At 38.9% G+C, this 23,470-nt stretch overlaps 1 long non-coding RNA gene across 1 annotated transcript in view; it reads right to left on the bottom strand.

The window, feature by feature from the left end:
• The window catches only part of LOC134481507 (uncharacterized), a 43,383-nt gene extending 22,505 nt beyond the window's left edge, over nucleotides 1–20,878 (bottom strand). The window contains exon 1 of the long non-coding RNA XR_010057039.1: nucleotides 20,797–20,878. This is a non-coding gene — a long non-coding RNA (uncharacterized LOC134481507). The remainder of the gene's footprint in view (nucleotides 1–20,796) is intronic.
• Between the last annotated feature and the right edge of the window lie 2,592 nt (nucleotides 20,879–23,470).

Raw genomic sequence — 23,470 nt, 5'->3', positions numbered from 1 at the left:
TCGAACAATGCCACAACTGTTTCCACAAGCAGCTCTGTATCTGTGACAGCACATCCTGCGAGGAGAACTCTTAGGCCAGTGGTTCTCAACCTGTGGGTATCGAACCCTCTGGGAGTCAACTAACTATCAGAAAACATAGATATTTATTTTATAATTCATAACATTAGCAAAATTGCAACCATGAGGTAGCAATGAAAGTAACGTATGAATGGGGGTCACCACAACGTGAGGAGCTGCATTAAAGGGTGTCAGCATTAGGAAGATTGAGAGCCACTGCCTTAGGTCAACTGCAGCAATGTCATTTCAATGCTAAAATGTTGAAAACAGAATAAATGAAGTCAGTCATAGAGTCACATGTCTACAATCCCAGTGCTTGGGAGACTGAGACCAGAGGATAATGAGTCCAAGCGGGAGGAGGGGGTGGAGAATACCCAGTAAACCCACCATGCTTCCAGGATAGCTATGTGAATCTTCAATTCTGAATGGAAGAGGTCATAATTCCCTTTCATTATAAACACATCTCCAGGGGTTGGGGAGTTAGCTCAGTGGCAGAGCACGTGTTTAGCTAGTGCAAGGCTCTGGGTTTGGTCCTCAGCTCCAAATATATATATATATATATATATATATATATATATATATATATATATATATATATATATACATATACATATATATCCAAAATTTATGTATATAGCAAATAGATAAAAGTTCCCTAAATGAAAAAAATCAAATAAAAAGAAACAGGTTCTCTGTAAGTAATACACTATGTGCCATTTGTTAAATTTTAGCTCTGTATGAAAACCAAATGATAAATCAGCATCCTGATATGGAAAAAAAGCTAAGGGAAAAAAGAGAAAAGAAGCATGACTTTTTCAAGAGTAGACAGGATGTCTTCTAAGTCAGTGTTCTCTTTAAACATCCATGTGCTGGTTTACTAATGTGCAGTTCCGTACAGTGGATTCTTAGCAGGTTCATTCTTCTAAGGGAGGCTTCCTTTATTGTGGGACAGGGGCACTTTTTATTCTTCACTCTGGCTGTAATATCCCTGAGTAGCTATTGGAAACAAAACTTCCTGACTTAGACGGTCTAGGTGCTGGGTAAGGAACACAGCACAGCAGCTGGCCAGGGAGTGGCTGTGGGCCAGCAGGAGTCTGCTCTGCCAGACGTGTTTGGTCAGGAGCAGCAATGTAACTTTCCAGTGCGAAGGACCTCCTTCTAACTGGAGCGGTGTAATTAGTTTAAATACATATAGTATTGTTTCCAGAACAAAGGATTTCAGGAATCACTGTTTTCTCTACACGTTATTAGGTTTAGGTTTCCATGGTGACCTTGAAGCACACAAGTGGAAAATTATAACACCAGAAAATGAAAGTGGCCTAGATATCTGAGGCTGGAAAGAGAATTGCCCAGAAAAATATCTGATGAAAAGCATGAGTATATGCAGGTGCACATACACATGGAGACCAGAGGTTCAGGGAAAACCACTAGACACCAACCTGTGGCTCCCACACACATGTGCATACACCTACAGGAACATGTACACACACACACACACACACACACACACACACACAAGCACACACGCGCGCGTGCGCGTGCGTATGGGTGTGGGGGGAGATAGAGAGAGAAAGATGGAAAGAGAGAAAGAGAGAATTTAAACTATCCCAGATTTACATGTTTGAACCAAAGCACTAGGTAACAGAGGGCATGAGGCATGATCTTATTAATTGCAAATAACAAAACAAGAAAAATGTCGGTGTAACCCCAGCTTGCATCTAGTAGTCCTGGCCTGAGTCTCTTGGAGCATCCTGGGAGTTGTTTGCTAATACGTCTCCCTTAGCTGGATGAGCCGGAATGTTCAGCATTCAATTCATTCCGCTCTGCACTGCCTCAGTGAGAAAGAAGTGGAAGCACACACTTAGGGTTCCTAGGACAACCAGAAAAACATTTGTATGTGCCCTCCATCTCCATGTATTGCTAAGGTCGGGTAAACCCATTTTAAAATAACTCTTAAGTCAAATGGGAACCTCTGACATATATTCTGAGGCACCAAAGACTACAGTTTCAAGCTGAAAGCTTTCTCTGACATAAATTCCTAAAGATTTAATGGCATGTCTCAATCAGTGCTTAGGAAGCAGGCTCACAACCCTAACTATTGGCACTGACTCTGTGATTTTCCAGGATGGAGTGGGTAGCAAGATAGCAGGTGGTGAAAAGGGCAAGTCAGAATCACCCAGGGAGAGTTTTCTAACTGCCTCCAACACCACCCCTCACCTCAGGGGCCTAGTGTGCATCCCCCCACCCCGGGAGTCCATAGAGAAGTGAGTGCAGGAAGCTCTGTCCCACACTCTCCTGCACTTAGAACTCTTGAAATTCGAAAATAAAACCCCATTTCTTAGAACTCTGTAGAGATGGACTCTTGACAGACAAGTACAAACAAGATGTTCAGCAGAAGTATATGTTCCTGACTGAACCAAGTGTTTCCTGACCAATCTCCTCACACGTCTGTTATCTCAGAACACAAAAGTTAATCCAACCTTCCCACTTGATGCTCACATTCTAGGCCTCAGAATGCTCACAATATTGACAGTAGCATGCCTCTTGACATCCATAAAGTGTTAAAGAATTCAGAAAATTTAAGACAATGCTCTGAGTTCTTCCTCCAAATTGTACTTTCTTCACATAATTCTTAGTATACCCTCAGTATACTAATATCAATGTTTGTCAGAAATACTTTAGTAAGTATTAACTTTCTTTGATTCACATGTAACACAGCTCTCAACCCTCAGTGTTAACTTTAATAGACCTCTCTTTTCTCTCAGTTAAAATTCAATACAATTTCAGTTTCTAGGAAGTCAAGTCAGGAGTATTAATTGCAAGTTCAAAGCCAACATGACCTACTTAATGACCTTACCTGAGTTAATGAACCAACCAATCCATCAAAAAGAGGGCTGGGAGTACAGCTCAGTGGTAATTCCTTGCCTAGCATGGGAGAGGCCCTGGGTTTGATCTCCCAGGACCACACAACAACAAAACACCCCATCACTTCTGATGGGTTTCAGGACAGGATCTAAGCATCTTAATTTTGCCAAAGACCATTGCGAATTTTACCCTCAAATCTGTGAGTATCCTATGGTCTTGTTAAACTCATTAGATTTTTGAAACTTGATTCTAGGTGATTTAGAACTTTTTTTGACTCTATACCTGCCATGTTCAATGATTATGGGCTCTTCTCCATTTTCTTTGCAGTTACAATTGGTCTTCACAATGGTTCTTCAAGAACTGACTCAAACAGAAGGAACACCCAGTCAAAGCCTGCCCCACATGTGGCCCATACATATACAGCCACCCAATTAGACAAGATGGATGAAGCAAAGAAGTGCAGGCCGACAGGAGCCGGATGTAGATCGCTCCTGAGAGATACAGCCAGAATACAGCAAATACAGAGGCGAATGCCAGCAGCAAACCACTGAACTGAGAACGGGACCCCCGTTGAAGGAATCAGAGAAAGAACTGCAAGAGCTTGAAGGGGCTCGTGACCCCATATGTACAACAATGCCAAGCAACCAGAGCTTCCAGGGACTAAGCCACTACCTAAAGACTATACATGGACTGACCCTGGACTCTGACCTCATAGGTAGCATTGAATATCCTAGTAATATCATCAGTGTAAGGGAAAGCCCTGGGTCCTGCGAAGACTGAATGTGATTGTTGGGGGGAGGGCGGCAATGGGGGGAGGATGGGGAGGGGAACACCCATAGAGTAGGGGAGGGGGAGGGATTAGGGGAATGTTGGCCTGTAAACCAACCGGGAAAGGGAATAACACTCGAAATGTAAATAAGAAATACTCAAGTTAAAAAATAAAATAAAATAAAAAAAGAACTGACTCAAATTTTCCTTTCTCTTTGGGAGATTATTATTGCTCTATAATAAGCTATTATAAAACACAATGCCTCCCTCTTCAAATGGAACAGAAATGTCTGTTCTTCACAAGAGATCCCTGCTTTCTATCTATTTATTGAAAATGAACCATGAAGTCCTGCCCAGACTTCAACCCATACAAAAAGGTGTTCAGAATTTCCCCAGAGAAGCAATTATTTTTCCGTGTGTTCCGTATTGCAACAAGCTGTGTAGTGGTTGAATATTAATACTCAGAAAGCAAATTTATATTTTGCAATTTCCATATATTTAGATGCCAGAATTCCCAAAACCTGATGCCTTAATAAATGCTATAGGGATAAAATAACTGACTTTTATAGGGATAGTCTTTTGGCAAGAGATGTAATTGTCTTGTTCTTTATTAAAAATGAACTCTAGGAGGACTAAATATTTTTAGCTTTTTAATTAATTCATATCAGTGAGATCCGGAGAGCAGTCTGGAATACATAGTGAGTTCTAGGCAAACCAGAGCTACATAGTTTGTCACACACACACACACACACACACACACACACACACACACACAGAGAGAGAGAGGGGGGGGGTTGGGAGAGACAGAGAGACAGAGAAACAGAGAGAGACAGAGACAAAGAGAAATGGAGAGAGGGAGGAAGAGACAGAGGGAAAGAGAGAAGAAGGGAGGGAAAGGGGAGGGAGAGAAGAAGGAAGAGAGAAAGAGAGGGAGAGGGAGGGGGGGGAGGGAGAGGGAGAGGTGGTTCAGTTCTGTGTGCCATCACTGGTATATGCTATCAGCTTCTGGTGGCTGGACATCTGGGGTAAAGGTCAGCATGATGGCTGTCCCTTTTGAAGTCCCAAGAGACAGCCTATTCTTTGCCTCTACTAGCTTTATTAGATCTTTATGGCTAATGTCTATCGGTTTGACATCTATTCTAATTAGCACATGTAATGTTACAACAGATGCTGGGTATTTTAAGTTAATAATTTTATTTTTATTTTATGTTTATAATTTTCCTGTTTGTAGATAAATACAACATGAGTATGCCCAGGGAGACCAGAAGACAGTGTTGGAACACCTGGAGTTACAGATAGATGGTAATAAGCCATGTGGATGCTGGGAACCAAACCCAGGTCCCACCTGTGTGTGTGTGTGTGTGTGTGTGTGTGTGTGTGTGTGTGTGTGTGTGTGTGTAGTTTTTTTTTTTATCTGGGTCATAGAACTGGAGTTACAGACAGTTGTGAACTACCATGTGGATACTGGGAATTTGAACCTGGGTCTTCTAGAAAAGCATTCAGTCCTCTTAACCACTGACAAATTTCTCCAGTCCAGAGCTGGTAGGCATTTTAAACACTACCTACAACTATGTACCTGATTCAAGCTAATAAAATCATTTTCTTGCTTATTCTCTCTTCCCATATATGGCAGGTTTGTATAAGTAAACAGAAAACAACCAGCATAGACATCAAAGTAGAAGACAGACTGGGGAGATATTTCTACATTTCGACAAGGAACTGTGCATTTTTTCCTTGGGGGAATAAAATTAGATTTCTAAGAAGAGACATAGCTTCGAGTTAGAAAACATGTGTGTGTGTGTGTGTGTGTGTGTGTGTGTGTGTGTGTGTGTGTGTGTGTATAAACGCATGCTCCTTAGAAAGCTTTTTTGCTTTTGGGTTTGGGTTTGTTTCTAAAAAAGAGAAAGAACATGAAGTTTGGTGGATAGTGAAGCAGCAGGTGGTGAGGGAGCTGGAAGGAGTTGGGGGGAGGGAAAAGAATATGATCAAAATATACATGAAAAATATATTAAAAAATATATAAACATGATCTATATATACTGCTATATTATATATATACATATATGTATGTATAAATATTTAAGGACAGAACTGGTGTAATACAACAATCATTGATTTTTAAAAAATAATAAATGGAATTGCTATGAAATAATTATTTTTTGGTCATGATGTGATGTTGTACACATGAATTCACAGTAACTGTGACCGAATGCACAAGATCAAGCCAGTATAGCCCCAGCATGGATGAGGAAGGGATTTACAAAGTCCTACCATTAGTTAAGGAACTTCTGTGATTGGCCAGTGGAGGAAGAACACTAAGTGGACTCAAGGCATTTAAAAGAATGCATACTCTTTGGTTGGTGGTTTAGTCCCTGGGAGCTCTGGTGGCTCTGGTTGGTTGGTAGTGTTGTTCTTCCTATGGGGTTGCAAACCCCTTCAGCTCCTTCAGTCCTTCCTCTAGCTCCTCCGTTGGGGTCCCTGCTCAGTCTGATGGTTGGCTGGAAGTATCTTAATCTGTCCGAGAATGTAGCAGAGGATGGCATTGTCTGGCATCAGTAGAAAAAGCCCTTGGTCCTGTGAAGGCTCCTTTCCCCAGTGTAGAGACATGCCAGGGTGTTGAGGTGGGAGTGGGTACTTGGGAGGGGCATCTTCATAGAAGCAGGGGACGGGGAAATGGGAAAGGGGGGGAACCTGGAACCGGGAAAGGGTATAACATTTAAATGTAAATATGTAAACCATCCAATAAAAAAATATTCTATTAGAAAACAAAAAAATAAAAATAAAAGAATGCATACTGTTGTGTGGAAAAGAAAGTAGAGGACACGAGGCAGTGAGGGAATAGGGGATCAGTGGGATCAAAACACACATGTTTAAGTATAAAACTCTCAAACAATAAACAAAAAATGCTCTAAATGATAGGAAATTTATAAAAACAATCACCTTTGTTAGTAATAATAGAAATAAAATTAAAATTACAATGGGCCCTGTTGTAAACACATAAGATCAGAGGAGCGGATTTATAAAACTGGTAATCCCAAGAGCTTTTTTTTTTTTATTAACTTGAGTATTCCAAGAGCTTTTTTAATATAGAAAAGTGAGGCTGGAGAGACAGCTCAGCAGTTGAGAGAATTGACTGCTCTTCCAGAAGGGGCAAATCTCAGCATCCACATGACAGCTGTAACTCCAGCTCTAAAGGACCTAATGCCCTCTTCTGTCCTTTGTGGGCACAAGACACAGGTAGTGCATGGGCATATATACAGATAAAGCACTCATACACTCAAAATAATGAATTAACTGTAATTTCTTATATTAAAAAAACTTCAGAACTCTAAACTGTTGGTAAGAATGTGAGCTTATGAAAACCCTGTGGGAAACAGTTTGGAATTGCATAAAAAAGGGAACTTAACACACAACCATAGAACTCTGTTCCTAAGTATAAGTTTAGAATGGTGGCTCCAGACCAAAACCACTTTTGTCATGCTGCTGAAGTGCTCTGTGTGCAGTGGAGTCTTCCGGGTCACACATGATATGCACACATGCTGAAACAACAATCAATAGGATGGCTACTTCTAAGGGGAAAGACAGGAATATGACTATAGAGGGACCCACGGGAGAACAATTAAGTCGCAAATTTTATCTGTTGAACTGGATAGCATTTACATTTGTGTCCATACCCTCCTTATTTAAATTTCTATAAATGCATTATCCCATGCAAAAATAAAAGTCAAGTACAAAATAATAAGGAATTCATCAAGCAAGAAAAATAGAAAAGAAAGAGATGACGGTTGTTAGTTTTTCATTGTCAACTTGGTGCATCCCAGAAACACTAGAGAAAAGAGTGTCTGTTAGGCTGAACTGTGTGTCTGTCAGTGGGGGGGAGGGGGCGGTGTTTGGATTACTTACATTAATTGACATGAGAAGACCTGGTGTAAAAGTGGGAAGTGCAGTTCCCTAGGTCTGGGTCCTGAGTTACATAAGAGTAGCAAAGTGGGCTGGGAAGCAGGCATGCGTGCATTTATGCTCTCTGCTCTTGACTAATTTTAAGTGTCTGCCTTGATTTACCTGCAATGGCAGACTGTAACCTGGAATTTTGCACTAAAATAAGTACCTTTCCCCCACCTTTGCTTTTTACCACACCAAGAGAAAAGGAACCAGGGCAGAACCACATAGATACAGAATGTTCATTGATAGCTTTTCATAATTCTCTTTTCTGGGTTACATATTAAGAGATAAAATATCCTATCATGTATTTATATTAGCAAGCTCTATTTACCAGTCTCACATTATTATGTTGAAACAGCAATCCTTATAGTAATTATAAATGCTTCTGTTGTTGCCTTTAGTATTTAGGGATGAGAAAAGTGAAGATATTTTAGGAATTAAACATAGCTCAACTAACACAAAAACAATAAACCTCGAAAGATAGGAGTCTAGGTTTTTTTCAGCCATGTTTATTAAGCACCAATGAACTCACCACTTCCCCCATGTAATGTACATGTCTATGTGCATCCCTTGTTATTTATTAGTAAAACTAAATAAATAAGACTTGTAGTTGTGTCCTACATAGGGATGCTATTGCTCTACTGAAACACCATGAGGAAGAGGAGTTGTGGAGGAAAAGGTTTATTGGAGTTACACTTCCACATCATAATTGATCACTGAAGTCAAGACAGGAACTCAAAGAACGCCAGGACCTGAAGGCAGGAACTGATGCAGAAGCCATAGATGGGTGCTGTTCACTGACCTGCTCCTCAGGGCTTGCTTAGCCTCCTTTTTCATAGAACCCAGGACCACAGCCCAGTGGTGGCCCACACACAATAAACTGGAACCTCCCCCATAAATAATTAATTAAGAAAATGTCCTACAGCCAGATCTTATGTAGGCATTTTCCCAGTTAAGGGTTCCTCTTTTCAGATGGCTCTAGCGTGTGTCAAATTGAAAAAAACTAATCAGCACAAGGAACTGCCCAGTAAAGAAAGGACTCGAAGAACTTTTAAAACACAGACATGGCTTTTTTTTCTGATAACAGGATTTGTTCAACACTTTAAACTGAATATTTGATCAATATATCCTCCCTAATAATTGTCTAGATTATACAAAGAAATCAAAAAGTTAAACATTAAAAAAAGAAACAAATGGGAAAAAAGAGAAGTCAGCTATGGAACTGTACAGAGTAATTCTCCAGAGAAATACAAATGACTAAGAAATATTTTTAAAACTGCTCAACATCCTTAGGCATCATATAGAGACAAATTAAAACTACCATCTCACCTGAGTTAGAAAAACTATTGCCAAGAAAACAAATGACAACAAATGCCAGAGAGAGTAAAGTGAAGAAGGAAATCCTATCACTCTGTAGAAGTGTAAACTGTGATGAGAATTAGTATGTACCTATCTCAAAAGCTAAAAGTAGATGTTTTATATGGTTCAGCTATACCCAAAAGGTTCTATACCCTATGACAAATATCTTCTCATCCATGTTTTCTGCTGTTTCACTCACAACAGCTAGGAAATGGAGCCCTCCTACATATCGACAGATAAATGAAGAATGAAACTGTAATAGATAGATAGATAGATAGATAGATATAAATGTATATATGTATATATGCATATATAATATGTATATAATACATGTATCAACATGTGTTAAGCTATAAAGAAAAATTAAATTAGGAAATTTGCAAGTAAATGAATGGAACTGGAAAATATTACACCGACTGAGGTAAACCAAGCCTAAAAAAAGACAAACACCAGATGTTCTTTTTCATATGCAAATCCTAGTTTTGAATTCTTGTGTGTCTTTAAGGAAACATACACAGGGTGTTAGAAGGAAGCAGAGGCCTTAGGGAGGGGAAGAGTAGAGCACACATGACCGACACACAAAGGGTAGAACACTGGGGTTGGGAAGGGTAAGCAGGGGAGAGGGTGGAGAGAAGGGTTAACCAAAACTACAGGTATATGAAAAGCCCTTATGCAAACCTACTAGTTTGTAAGTATATTTAAAAACATAATTAAAGCATTAACAGAGGCATCTGGCAGGTGGATAATGCTTCTCCCAAAAGTTGTTAAATAAGAAAACCCCGTGTGGGGTACCTTTCCTTGAGTTGTTGTCCAGGGATGTCTCAGCAGCCCCCAAAATAACAAAGAATACTGCTATTGTTTTTGGTCTCTCACTAGGACTAAATAGTAAGATCCTATTATTAAAAATATACATACTTTAGGTGACAGATACAGAAAAATCAAATTGGAACTTAGAAATTTCTTCACTCCAACCAGTTTTCACAGTGCTAGAAGTTTCTATGCAGACTGTTGGGAGGGGAAAAAATTCAACAGATTTCACCAGGTGTGGACCCCATGAACTACATCAACAATTTGTCTGGCAAGATATACCCACAGGTTAGTAAGTAGCATGATAATTATGAAAGTAAACAAGCACCTTCTGATTAGATTAGAGGTCTATTCCATAGGAAACTCACGCCTAATACTGGTAAACCTGGTCAAGACCCTGTGGTTATGAGGTCATAGGCCCAGGGAGGACTCTGTTATTGTTGTTTTGCAAAATGCACATGTGGTCAAACGGCCTCCTAAATAATAATCTTTGTGCCCCTTGATTAATGGTGCTGTCAAACTTCACCAGAAAAGTTGCTTTTTACAGGGAGAAGTTGTTAATGAGACTGATCAAAAACACCTAGAGTAAGTTACTGTTGAGTGCCAAACTCTAAATGGTACAGCAACCTCTCTCCAAGGCTCAGGGAACATTTCAGAAGAGAGCATGGAAAGGATTAAGAGCCAGAGGATGGGTAAGACCACAGTGAAACATTGTCTATATATGCCAATTTCTCTCATCAACTCAGTACACAAGATTGGGCCATTAACATTCCATCATACACACAGAAGGGGCTTGGGAGGACCCACATGACTGAATGGAATTACAGCCAGTTAGTGGTTTCAGAGGACAAGGTGCCACTTTCTTCGGTGACATAGCCACTGATAAACTGCCCCTTCTTCAAGAAAATAACTTCCCAACCATGCACATGAAAGCAACCATAATTTAGTTCAGGGGCCAAAAACACAGAAACTACATTAGGGTAGGAATAGGAGTTACTGGGAAAAAAGATGGGTTCGGTAGGAGAGAAAAGAGTGAAAGAAAGTAACATGTGGGCAAAAATGACAGAATTTCATTAAACCTACACATAAAATTATCAACAAAAATTTTAATTAACATGAATAACAATAAAGAAAATCCTTCTTTCCTTCATTTTTAAATGTTAATTTCCTGGTGGTGCTCAAAGAATGATCAGCCTTCTCCAGCATAGGTTAAAAATTAAAATAAAAAGCAATGTCTACAAAGAATTAGAAAACAATAAAGGGCGGGGCTTCACACATACTTTCTCTTCTGTGTGCTTCCCCCGACCCAATCCCCCCCACCCCCCGCCTAGTGCTGCAATAGAACACTAGCTTCAGCCTCTCTTCGCTCATGCCCAAATTTCCTGTGGATCCCAGGGACTATCCTCTCTAAACTTCTCTCTGGATCTCATTGCTGCATTCCAGCACCCAACTCCAGCAAGCACTCCCTGCTTAACTACAACCCATACCTGCTAGAACGCCAAGCAGGCTTCCTACACACTTTCTCTTCTCCCTCTATTCCCCTAGATCTAAATACTTAGTTTCAAGCTCTACAGCAGAACATTCTTGGCAGCCTACTCCGAACCCCTGCTCCCATATTCTATGGATCCCACAGAGCTTCCTCTTCCAATTTCCCTCCCCCTCACTCCTTGCTTTGTCCTAGCCCCCAACCTCAGCAGGCAACCCTTGCTAACTCAAAGGCCATTCCTCCCATGGCAGCAAGTAGGCTGAAGGCAGAACCACACCTCTCCCACTCCTGAGATCTAATGGCCACAGTCTCATCCCCAGCTCTCTAACAGAAAAACTGTTCTGTTCTCCCTTTCTCTCTGAGGCCATCAGCAACAGATCACAAGCACCTTCTCCTCCAACCTTTCCTCAACTCATCCCAGAATCCTAGCCTCCAACACCAGCAGGCATTATCTGTGAACACACTAGCCAAACAGGCCAGGAAAACAGACAACACAATCTCTAAAAATCCAGAAAGAAGACAGAAACCAAGGAACTAAACATCACCTAAAAAAGACAAGCTCATAAGTCAGTACTTAGACCTATAATCACACCAAAACCAGATGCCCAGACAACAGTGTAAGAAGACCATCAATAACAGCCAGGACAATATATCTTCCCTAGAACCCAGCTATCCCCCGACAGCAGACCCTGAATATTCCACAGCTGAATGCAAGAAAAAGACAAAGAAAAAATTAAAAGACCCAGAAAAAGAGGAGTAGTAATAAAAACTGTGTGATAATGGTACAGAAACAGATAGATCAATGGAATCTAATCAAAGATCCAGAAATAAACCAATACACCTATGGATGCTTAATTTTTGACAAAGAAGTCAAAACCATATAATGTAAAAAAGAAATCATATTCAACAAATGATGCTGATCTACTGACTATCTGCGTGTAGAAGAATGCAAATAAATTCATATTAATCACTCTGCACAAAACTCAAGTCCAGTGGATCAAAGACCTCCACCTAAAACCAGATACACTAAATCTAATAGAAGAGAAAGTTTTTCTTGAACACCTTGGTACAGAAGACAACCTCCTAAACATCATGGCTCAGGCTCTAAGTTCAACAATTGATAAATGGGACCTCATGAAACAGAAAACCTTCTGTAAAGCACACTGTTGATAGGACAAAGTGGTAGCCTACAGATTGGGAAAAGATCTTCACTTAACCTTACATCCAGCAGAGGACTAATAGCTGAACTATATAAAGAACTCAAAAAGTTAAACACCAACAACCTAAATAACCAAATTAAAAATGAGTAAAGAATTCTCCACGGAGGAATCTCTAATGGCCGAGAAGCACTTCAAGAAATGTTCGATGCCCTTAGTCATCAGGGAGATGCAAATCAAAATGACCCTGAGATTCCATTTTACACCAATCAGAATGGTAAGATCAAGAACTCAGGCACCAGCATGTGCTGATGAGGAGGTAAAGCAAAAGGAACACTCCTCCATTGCTTCATGGAATGCAAACTTGTATAACCACTCTGGAAATCAATCTGGCAGTTTCTTAGAAAATTGGAAATAGTTCTACCTGAAGACCCAGCTCTACCTCTCCTGGTATATACCCAAAGGATGTTCCACCATATCACAAGGACATGTGCTCCCCTGTGATCATAGTAGCTTTATTAGTAATAGCCAGAAACTGGAAACAACTCACATGCCCCTCAACTGAAGAATGGATGCAGAAAATGTGGTTCATTCACACAATGGAATAAATACCATTCAGTTATTAAAAACAAGATCATCATAAATTTTGCAAGTAAATGAATGGAATAGAAAATATCGTCCTGAGCAAGGTGACCCTCTTAGAGGAATTGTGTGTGTTGGGGACCTGAAAGAGGAGCAGTGATCAAGATGTACAATTAATTATTGGAAAAAAATTAAAAAGATCTTAAACAGATGTTATGAATATAACAGAAGTCCTTAGAGAGGAAGTAAGTAAATCCTTTAAATAAACCCAGGAAAATACAAACAAACGGTGTTAGGAAATAAAACTGTTTAAGCATGAAATTGGAAATGGAATCAACAAAGAAAACCCAAACCGAGGGAATTCTGGAAATGAAAATTTTAGAAATTCAAACAGGAACTACAGAAGGAAGCTTCACTGACAGAATACAAAGGATGGATGAGAAAAATCTCAGGTGATGAAGATATAATAGAAGAAATGAATACAGTGTTCAACGAAAATGTTAAACCTAAAAAAACTCCTGACCAAAAAGTATCCAGGAAATCTGAGAGACTATGAAAAATAAACAAACCTAAGAATAATAGTGACTTAATTAGGGCTTCTATTGCTGTGCAGAGATGTCGTGACCATGGCAACTCTTACAAGTCGCATTTAATTGAAGTTGGATTACAATGTCAGTGCATTACCAGATGCAAGAAAATTGAAATGACCCTCTCCATCTCATCACACCAGTATGGACTAAAGCTGGATATCAACAACAACAGGAACAATAGAAAACTTAAAAACTCATAGAAACTGAACCACTCTCTATTGAATGAAAAAAAATGGGTGAAAGCAGAAATGAAGAGAGAAATCAAAGAATTTCTTGAATTCAATGAAAATGAATACACAAACTTAAGAGACTCAGTGAAAATTGTGCTAAAAAGAAAGTTCATAACAGTAAGCCTAGATATAAAAATTGAAGAGGTTTCATGTTAGCAACTTAACAGTGCATCTGAAAGCTCTAGAACAAAAAGAAAACACACCCAAGAGGAGCACTACAAGGCAAAACATATTCAAACCAAGGACTGAAACCAATAAAATAGAAACGGATCATTACAGGAAAAACAAAGAGACAAGAATTGGTTCTTTGAGAAAATCAACAAGATAAACAAACCCTTATTCAACCTAACTAAAAGGCTAAAAAAGGATCTCAATTACTAATATCAGACATGAAACTGGAGGCATAACAATAGACACAAATGAAATCCAGAAAAATGTTAAAAGCCTTTACTCCACTAAATTGAAAAATCTGAGAAATGAATGATTTTTTTCCAGTAGTTACCACTTACAAAGGTTAAATCAAGATTAAATAAACAATTTGAATAGATCTATAACCCATAGTGAAATAGAAAGTCATTAAAAGTCTACCAACCAACGACAACAACAACAAAAAAAAAATCCCAGGGCCAAAAGGTTTTGGCACTGATTTCTAACAGACTTTCTGTCTTTCTGTCTGTCTGTCTCTCTCTCTCTGTGTGTCTGTCTGTCCATCTCTCTCTCTCTGTGTCTGTCTGCCTTTCTCTTTCTTTCTTTCTCTCTTTCTTTCTTTCTTTCTTTCTTTCTTTCGTTGCTTCTTTCTTTCTCTCTTGAGGCAGGATTTCACTGTTTCCTTGCTCTGTAGACCAGGATGGCCTCGAACTCAAAAAGATCTGGATTAAACACATGTGTCACCATTGCCCACCAAGGCTATCAGACTTTCAAAAAAAGAGTTAATGCCAATAGTCCTCGAATTATACCACAAACACTGCTCAAGTCATTTTATGAGGGCACAGTTAGAATGATTCCCAACTCTCATAAAGACCTAACAAAATTACAGACCAATTTTCCTCATGAACATAGATACAAAAATACTCAATAAAATACTTGCAAACATAATACAAGAACACCTCAAAAAGATCATCCACCATGGTCAAGTAGGCTTAATACCAAAGATATAGGGATGGTTCAATATAAAAACTCAGTAAAGGCAACCCATTGTACAAATAAACTGGAAAAGAAAATCTCATTATAATGATAATCTCATTATAAGCAGAAAAGACTTTTAATAAAGTCCAACACCCTTTCATGATAAAAGAGAGTAAGGACACAAGTACTTAACATAATAACATTCCAGAAAACTCATAACCAACATAAATTTAAATAGAAACTCAAAGCAATTCCACTAACATCATGAACCAGGGAAGGTTGTCAACTCTCTCCTCATCTATTCAGTCTAGTACTTGAAGTGTATCTAGAATATAAAAGAACTGAAGAAGATCAAGGGGATACAAAGTATTGCTTTTGCAGACGGCATCACAGTATATGTAAGTGAACCTAAAAATTGCTGTGGGAATTTATACAGATGCTAAACATTTTCAGCAAAGTAACGGGATAGAAGATAACTAAAAAGAAGTAACCCTCCTATATACAAATGACAAATGGAATGAGAAAGAAACAGAAAAATTAAAAACTGGCTTTCACATTAGGCTCAAATAGTAGACACTTCGGCAATCCTAGTCAAGCAACCGAAATAATTAACATATGATGAAAATGTCTTCTTTTAAGAAATAAATTGAAAAGATTTCAGAAGATAGATTTATCTCCCATATTTGTGGATTAGTAAAATTTCCATTATAAATTAGTCAGTCTACCAAAACAATCCAACAAGTCAATGCAATCTCCATCAAATCTCTAACACAATCATTTACAAACCTTGAAAGGACAATTCTCAACTTGATATGGAAAACTAAAAAACCCAGGATAACTAAAACCAACCCTATACAATAAAAGTGCTTCCAATGATACCAACATCCTGATTTCAAGTTGTACTATAGCGCTATAGTAACAAAAACCACATGATATTAGCATAAAAACACACACTTTGTTCAATGGAATCAAATCAAAGACCTAGAAGCAAATCCACACACCTATGGACACTTGAGTTTTGACAAAGAAGCCAAAAAGTATAGAAAGGAAAAAAGAAATCAGTAATGAAGGCAGGTACAAGATCATCTGTTTTGTCATCATCATGTACCAAGGATTATACATAATGCCAATGAGGAAAGGCTCCTCTCTGAGCACCTCAAGCCTATGACCCACCCTCTCTTACGCTGTATCATCCATCTTTACGACTGACTCTATTTTAATAAAGGACTAAGTATATTCTCTATCTAACTCAAAAGCAGCTGCATATGACTGAAGCAAAGCACACAGCATGCTAACAATTCCATTTCTGTATTCAGAATCTCATATCTCAAGTAGACCTCAATCTGATATGTACTGCACAAACTCTCCTGATCTATGGTCCCCAACATCCAAATTACTCCTTCATGACCTTTCTGCCTTCTTAAGTCCACATTTCTGGCCAGCACTCTCTCTCATTATCTTCTAAAGACCAAATGTAATTCACTGGGCATAAAAAAATAATTGGATAAATACTCCCTTATTCTTCCACCAGTGAAATATTTCCCTACTTCTTAATTCTTTCTATTCTAAGGAATTATCTGTTCCATTTCTGCATGCTGTGCCACCCTCTATGAATTGTTCAAGGACTTTGTGTGTAACGTAACCTCCTGCTTTTCAGCTGTGTAATTATATAATGAATGGATGAATAAACAGGTGGAAATTGTTCCTTTACTCATAACAGCTTTACTGTTACAGCCTTAGTCCCCTGCGTGCTTGCCTACCGAAACACTTAACACCAGCCCTGGAGTCCCTCTTTCCATGTCCACCGAACTTTCATCAACCTATATTTATTATAATAAACCTATATTTCTAGGTCTAGCATCAGCTTTGAACAATGTCTACATGACATTTGATTCTATTTTAACACATCTCGAACTAAGTGTTCCACCTCACATACATGCTCTCCCCTCATCTTCCAGGTCGAGGCCAGATCAAACCCAAATTACTATCTAGTTCTTAAACAACAACATGTACACTACTGTGCTTACCCCATTAGAGAATTAAAACCTGATGGTACAGTACTTTGAAAGTAAAGTTGTACTCCTGTTGATTGGGAAACTATTAAGAAAGTTTGGATTCTGAGCATAGTTTTTGACTGCTGACATTGAACCTGATGTAGATAGCTAAAGAACAGAAACACCAATAAAATTCTAGCTTGCCCAGATCTAAAAAATAACTCCGTGGTCCACCTGCAACAACGGCTCACGATGAATCTATCCAGCAGACTCTCAGTTTGGTTTGGTTTGGCTTGTGAAGGAAAACTTGGAACAACCTCATTAAGTTACATTTGGAAAATCCATAGGTGCATGTAGAAGCACTATATCCTAACTGGCGTGGGACCTGTCCAGAGCACACAGCAGAAACAAGATGAGAATTACACATGTGTACCTTTCCACTATGTCAGAATTTATTAGATAACAATAGATTTGCAGGCAGTTTCATTGAGAACAATTTAGCATATAATGCCTACCTTTGTAATCTGGCTGAGGCAAACATAGGTTCTTTTATCCCAGATTTATTAACTTTCATACCACAATAGCATACAGCCAATGTCTGTCTGTCTGTATCTCTCTCTGTCTGTCTGTCTCTCTGTCTCTGTCTCTGTCCCTCTCTCTCTCTCTCTCTCTCTCTCTCTCTCTCTCTTTGTGTGTGTGTGTGTGTATGTGTGTGTGTGTGTACACATGTGTGTGTTTGTAAGAACAAATACATGTTAAAGAGACTACAATAGAGTTCAAGAGGTTCCATAAGTGGGCTGGTCAAAATGCAAATAGTATTGATAAGATAATAATCCACAAACAGACAGAGAGAGAGAGAGAGAGAGAGAGAGAGAGAGAGAGAGAAAGATAGAGAGAGAGAGACAGAGACAGAGAGACAAACAGAGACAGAGACAGAGAGACAAACAGAGACAGACAGAAAATCAAAGGGAAATTGGCTGTATGCTATTATGGTATGAGAGTTAATAAATAATAAAAAGTTGCACTCCTCCCTATGTCTGACATATCAGTAACACCTTGGACATGACTTTCCTGGTATGACTTTCATAAACACATGTGAACTTACTGTATCAATTCACCCTGATAAATCCTTAGACGAGCATCCTTTCTACTTCCAGAAATAAGTCACTCATCAATCTGTGCTGCATAGTTTATGCTGGGCAGGTAGAGTTGTTTCAGGTCCAGCCCAAAGCGCAGCAATTCTTCACTTTGAAAATGCAGTCAAAAGCTGGTCATAAAACAGAGCAAGGCACATCCTGACAGCACTGTTTTGTACAGTTTAGAGTGATGTGGGGTAGGGTGTAGCACGATCTGGACAGAAGTCTGAAAACAGGATCTGGCTCCCACTGGTAGTCAATAAATGTTTTTGAATATGTAGTTGATTTAAATGCAGTAAGAGTTACCAGTAAGGTGTCACTGTCACATTAGGAAAAGAAATAACATTTCTTCCCCTTAGTGTCACTTAACCAAGAGCCAGTCCAGATTTCAACTCTCTTTTTGACACTCCCTGTGTCTTCTGTTCTTTGTGTTTATTGTATGAGTCTAAGTCTGTAACCTTCATGAAGGACGCAACCTTGTGAGTCTGTCTCTGTCTGTGTCTGTCCGTGTGTTAATGTCTGTCTCTCCTGTGTGTTTATGGGTAGCTGTCGTCCTAACACAGAAGTTTGCTCTATGCTTATTGAATACCACACATAGGAAAGGAATGAGGGACACTTTACAGAAATCTTTGACAGAGTTTTACAAGTGATTAAATCAGACTCCCATTGACCCAGATAACAAACAGTACTACAAACATTGTTGTTTAACAAGCAATATCCACATGTTGCATTCAACATTTATGGCAGCTATTCATTTTATAAGACTACTTTCTGCCTACCTGCTGCTTCCAAGAATGACATGAATGGAAACACACATGCATTGTTCCTCATCAGGGACATAACTTAACAGTACAATTACGCACTACTTTCGATTATAAAACTTAATTACATGGGAAATCTAAGGCAAGCAAGGTTGACTTTTACATTGTTCTCCTGAAGGCAAGTTAAACAAACAAGGCTGTGTAGCAGCCTGAAGATAGCAGTCTGAAGTCTTAAGTGACTTCAAGGAATATTGTTAACTTTGGCTGTGAGATCCAGCAAAAGGTCCAGTCCCTTAGAGCATAGAAGATATTTTTATCATAATGTATTGCCATGAGATGAATGGATAGATAAAATTGAAATACCTTACTTTTATAAGTGTTTCCAAACTTTGCCTTCAAAAAAGTTCTAAATATTATTATTAGAACCAAAACACTTTTTAAATGGTATAGGAATGTACACTTCTTCAGAATAAAGTTTTATTACCTTGAAAACCAGCAGGGCTTCTCTACCTCAGTACCATTGACATTTTGTATTAGATGGATGCTATTGTATCCATTCTGTGTCTTGAAGGGTGTTGGCTAATATCACTGAGTTCTCCCACCCAATTCCAGTAAATATATTCTCTTGCATGTCTTATATTTTGTTGTTTGTTTGATTGTTTGTTTGTTTGTTTGTTTGGGGGGAGCTCGTGGTTCCAAAGGGACATGAGTCCCATGGTAGGAAGGTGTGGCAGCAAGAGGAAGAGAACTCACATCTTGGACCAGGTGCATAATCAAACCGTGAGCAGCATGAGGCTCTTCATCCCAAAGCCCACCCCAAGTGACACACTTCAAGTGACACACTTCCTCTAACAAGACTCTGCCGCCTACCTTCCCCCAAATTTAAAGTGGTGCTTCTGTTTCAGCCTAATTTTAGAATGTAACACGGACAAAGGTACTATGGATTCTTAATATTTATAATGATTTACACGATCATTTTTATCTCGGGGCTTTATATAGTTCACTGCACTAAGATGAAACAAAAAGGGATTGTCTTAGGGTGTGGGATAGAGGAGAATGAAGAAGGAGGTCTGTGAGGAAGGAACAGATCAGAACAAGTAGGCCAATGAAAACATCTCCAGGCCTTGCCAAATATCCTCCTGTACAGGAGAGAAGCAATCTCAGTTGAGAGCCAGTTCTTTAAAGTGGTGTTTCTGTTCTAACCAATGAAGTACTAATTTTAGGACGAATCAAAGACAATGGTACTACAGAGTCTTAGTTACTCCTGTTACCTTTCCTAAATCCAACCTCAAATGTCTGTGATCATTTAGATGCAACATCATCAGAATCAGCTCCATGGAAAGGGAAAAGAAACAAAATACATCACACACACACACACACACACACACACACACACACACACACACACAGACAGACAGACAGACACACACACACACACACACACACACACACACACACACACACACACACACACACAATCTAAACAAGGAGCATTGGTGGTGCAGAGAAAGTGGGTGCCTATCTGTATGACCAAGTTCAAGCTAAATCATTCATGCACTGCAACCAGAAGGAAAAGAAAGAAAGCAGGAAACCATTTTCAAAATAAAGCCGGGGTTTGGTTAGTTCAACTACAGTGACTGTTCCTTTGTAACCAGGATAGATGTGATCAATGGGTTTTACTTGATCGTATCAAATCCTCTTCTTTCACGTTTTCCACCCCACCTCTTATCGCAACCCTCTCCTCCTTTCGTTTAGTTTTACTGCAGTACGTACAAAACTATGCCACAAAACTCGATCATGCATTGCAGAGCCGTTCAGAAATGCTTTATCCTCTGCTGATGGAATCGCTCTTTCTGTCAGTATTTCCCACTCAACTGTTCTAACTGTGGAAGTATTCAGAAATGTGTATTTGATCGCGCTACTCTTTCAGGGCATACCTTTTAGAAGCTTTGTGTCTCCTCCCAACTAGTCTCAGCTCGCAGAGACTTGGCCTGCGCATTCGGGATCCTACTCCCTGGCTGGGTGGGTGGAATGTCTGGCATGCACACACAGCCTTTATCTGGATGCAAGGCTAATGAGCAGGGGTAGCCCTGAATAGCAATGTGCACAGATGAGAAGGCAGTTAATTAGGAAGATTTTTTTTTAAAGAATCTTGAGAAAAAGAAACCCCTAACCCATTGACTCTAAAAATCTGTTGGGAACATTTGGGAATAATCATAATATAAGAACAATATATGTGGATTTTTATAATTTAAATTTTCTATTAATGTATACATCAGCCTATAAAAGAATTAAACATGATTACATAATCGAGAGTCAGAAATCAGTGCTTATGTAATATCTCGACATACCAGGTACCGCGTGAGGTACATTAGTTTTCTGTTGCTGTGAGAAAATCTGACTGAAGCAACTTACAAAAGAAACAGATTGGGGGAGCTGGTGGTTTCAAAGGGACAGGAGTCCTTGGTGGGAACAAGGCATGGCAACCGGAGCAGGAAGCTGAGAGCTCACAACCAGATGCAGGAAACAGAGAAAAAGCAAACTGCAGGCAGCATGAGGCCTTTCCTCTCAAAACCTACCTCAAGTGGTGAACTTCCTCAGGAAAGGCTACACTCCCAACTGGGGAACAAAGTGTTCAAATGCCCAATATGTACTTTTATTCTATCTTAGAATTAAACACAACTACCTTGAAAGATTTGTTTCTTCATTTTGAATCTTTTTCTGAACTTGGCCTCAAGCAACGAGTCAAGAAAATCAGGAAGGTTCAAAGTGCCAAGAGTCAAAAAATTGCCATCCTGAGAAGCACTGCCAGCGAGGACATGTGTCTAAAATAAGGTTTGCTTATTTTAGGAGCCTGCTAAAAGTGGCTCATACGCTAAATTTCTTAGCCAGTAAGTCCTGCTGAAACATGAAATGGGTCATGTGATAAAATCACTCTGTGTGCGTCACGACGTTTCCATTCCAGACCACTGCAATGAACTACAGTATTCTTCCTGCCCACTGCCAGTGTTTGTGCAGAAGCACATTCCTGAATACACAGAGCTGCAAAAAATAATTTAAAAATAAAATAATAATAAATCCATCAGAAATATAACGACACAAAATTTTGGCCATTTTTCTCTCTACCAAATACATAATCATACATACATACATACATACATACATACATACATACATACATACACACACATATGCGTACACACACACATACACACACACACACACACCAAAACAAAAACCTTTGACCCTAAAAGATTATTACAAATGAAACATGTCAAGTGTCTTAAGGCTGAGTCTTTTTTGAATGCAGTTTTTTTGCTGTGCTTTGTGGTTAATTCTTTTCCAAGTAAATGTCTAGAAGTAAGCATTATTTCCCTGAAGAAAAAAGTATAAAGCTATACTAGCCAAGACAACTAAAAATAGAAAAATAATGCTTTTTAAGAAATATATTAATTCATAGGATTAATTATAGTTGATAAAACAGTTTTAAGCAAGAAATAAACTAAACATTGCTTTTTAAAAGGTAAAAAAAATGGGTAAATTATAAAATCTGTTCTGAGTAAAGAGGGTAATTCCCTCTTATTAAATACCCATCAACTACCCTATGTTTCACTAGCCACTTGGCTTTCCTATTGTAAATTCATTGCGTTTCTATAATTTCATCAAACATAAAGTAGATGTATGAATCTTCATAACATAGAGAAAATTAATTTAAGACACTATTATGTGGTCATAACATGCAAAACAGTTAAAATTTAAAACTTCATAATTAGCTCTGTGGGTAAAGGTGTTTGCTGTAGTAGCCTGGCCCTTTGAGTTCAATCCCCAGAATACTATGTAGAGGTGGAATGAAAGAACCTGCTTCACAAAGTTGTCCTCTAGCTGCCATGCTTGTGCCATGGTTTGAGAGTGCACACACAGACACAGATGGTTTAAGGGTGCATACACAGACACACACACACACACACACACACACACACACACACACACACACACACCATGAATACAAATACACATACCAATAGTACTTTTTTGAATTAAAAGAGAATGACTATTAAGCACACATATGGATGGCTGATAGAAATTTCTCTTCATCATTTCACACCTACTTTATTCTCTTTATTATAGGGGATGAGGAAAGTACAGTCAGGAATCAGGAGTCAGGAGAACCATCTGTTTGTCTTAGAGACTAGGCCAATCTTGTCATCCTCAAATTCTTTAAACTGGTCCATGCCTTTTCCCTTTCCCATCCCATAGAGCTTTCTGAACATGAAACGAGAAAATGTAGGTTAAAGACAGTCTCAATTTATAATATCCTATATACATGTGAGATGTTATGAATGGGACTTTAAGGCTAAAACCTAAATGTCTTTTGGGGCTTTGCATAACTTCTCACAACTAGAAGAAAATAACAATCTGCCACAAAGTCCATCGTTTATAAATCTTAAGTCTGGCGAGCAGGAAACACTTGCCATTCCAGTATTTTTGGAGGTGGAAGCAGAAAGATCAGGATCAGTCTCCTATCAAAAGACCCTGTCTCCAAAAACCAAAATAATAATCATAATAATTTTAGGTGACTCTTATTTAGTAAGGCTCCAAATTGCTATCTGT

Source organism: Rattus norvegicus, chromosome 13, assembly GCF_036323735.1.
Source record: "Rattus norvegicus strain BN/NHsdMcwi chromosome 13, GRCr8, whole genome shotgun sequence".
Lineage (NCBI taxonomy): Eukaryota > Metazoa > Chordata > Mammalia > Rodentia > Muridae > Rattus > Rattus norvegicus.
This window is presented reverse-complemented; position numbering and strand designations above follow the sequence as displayed.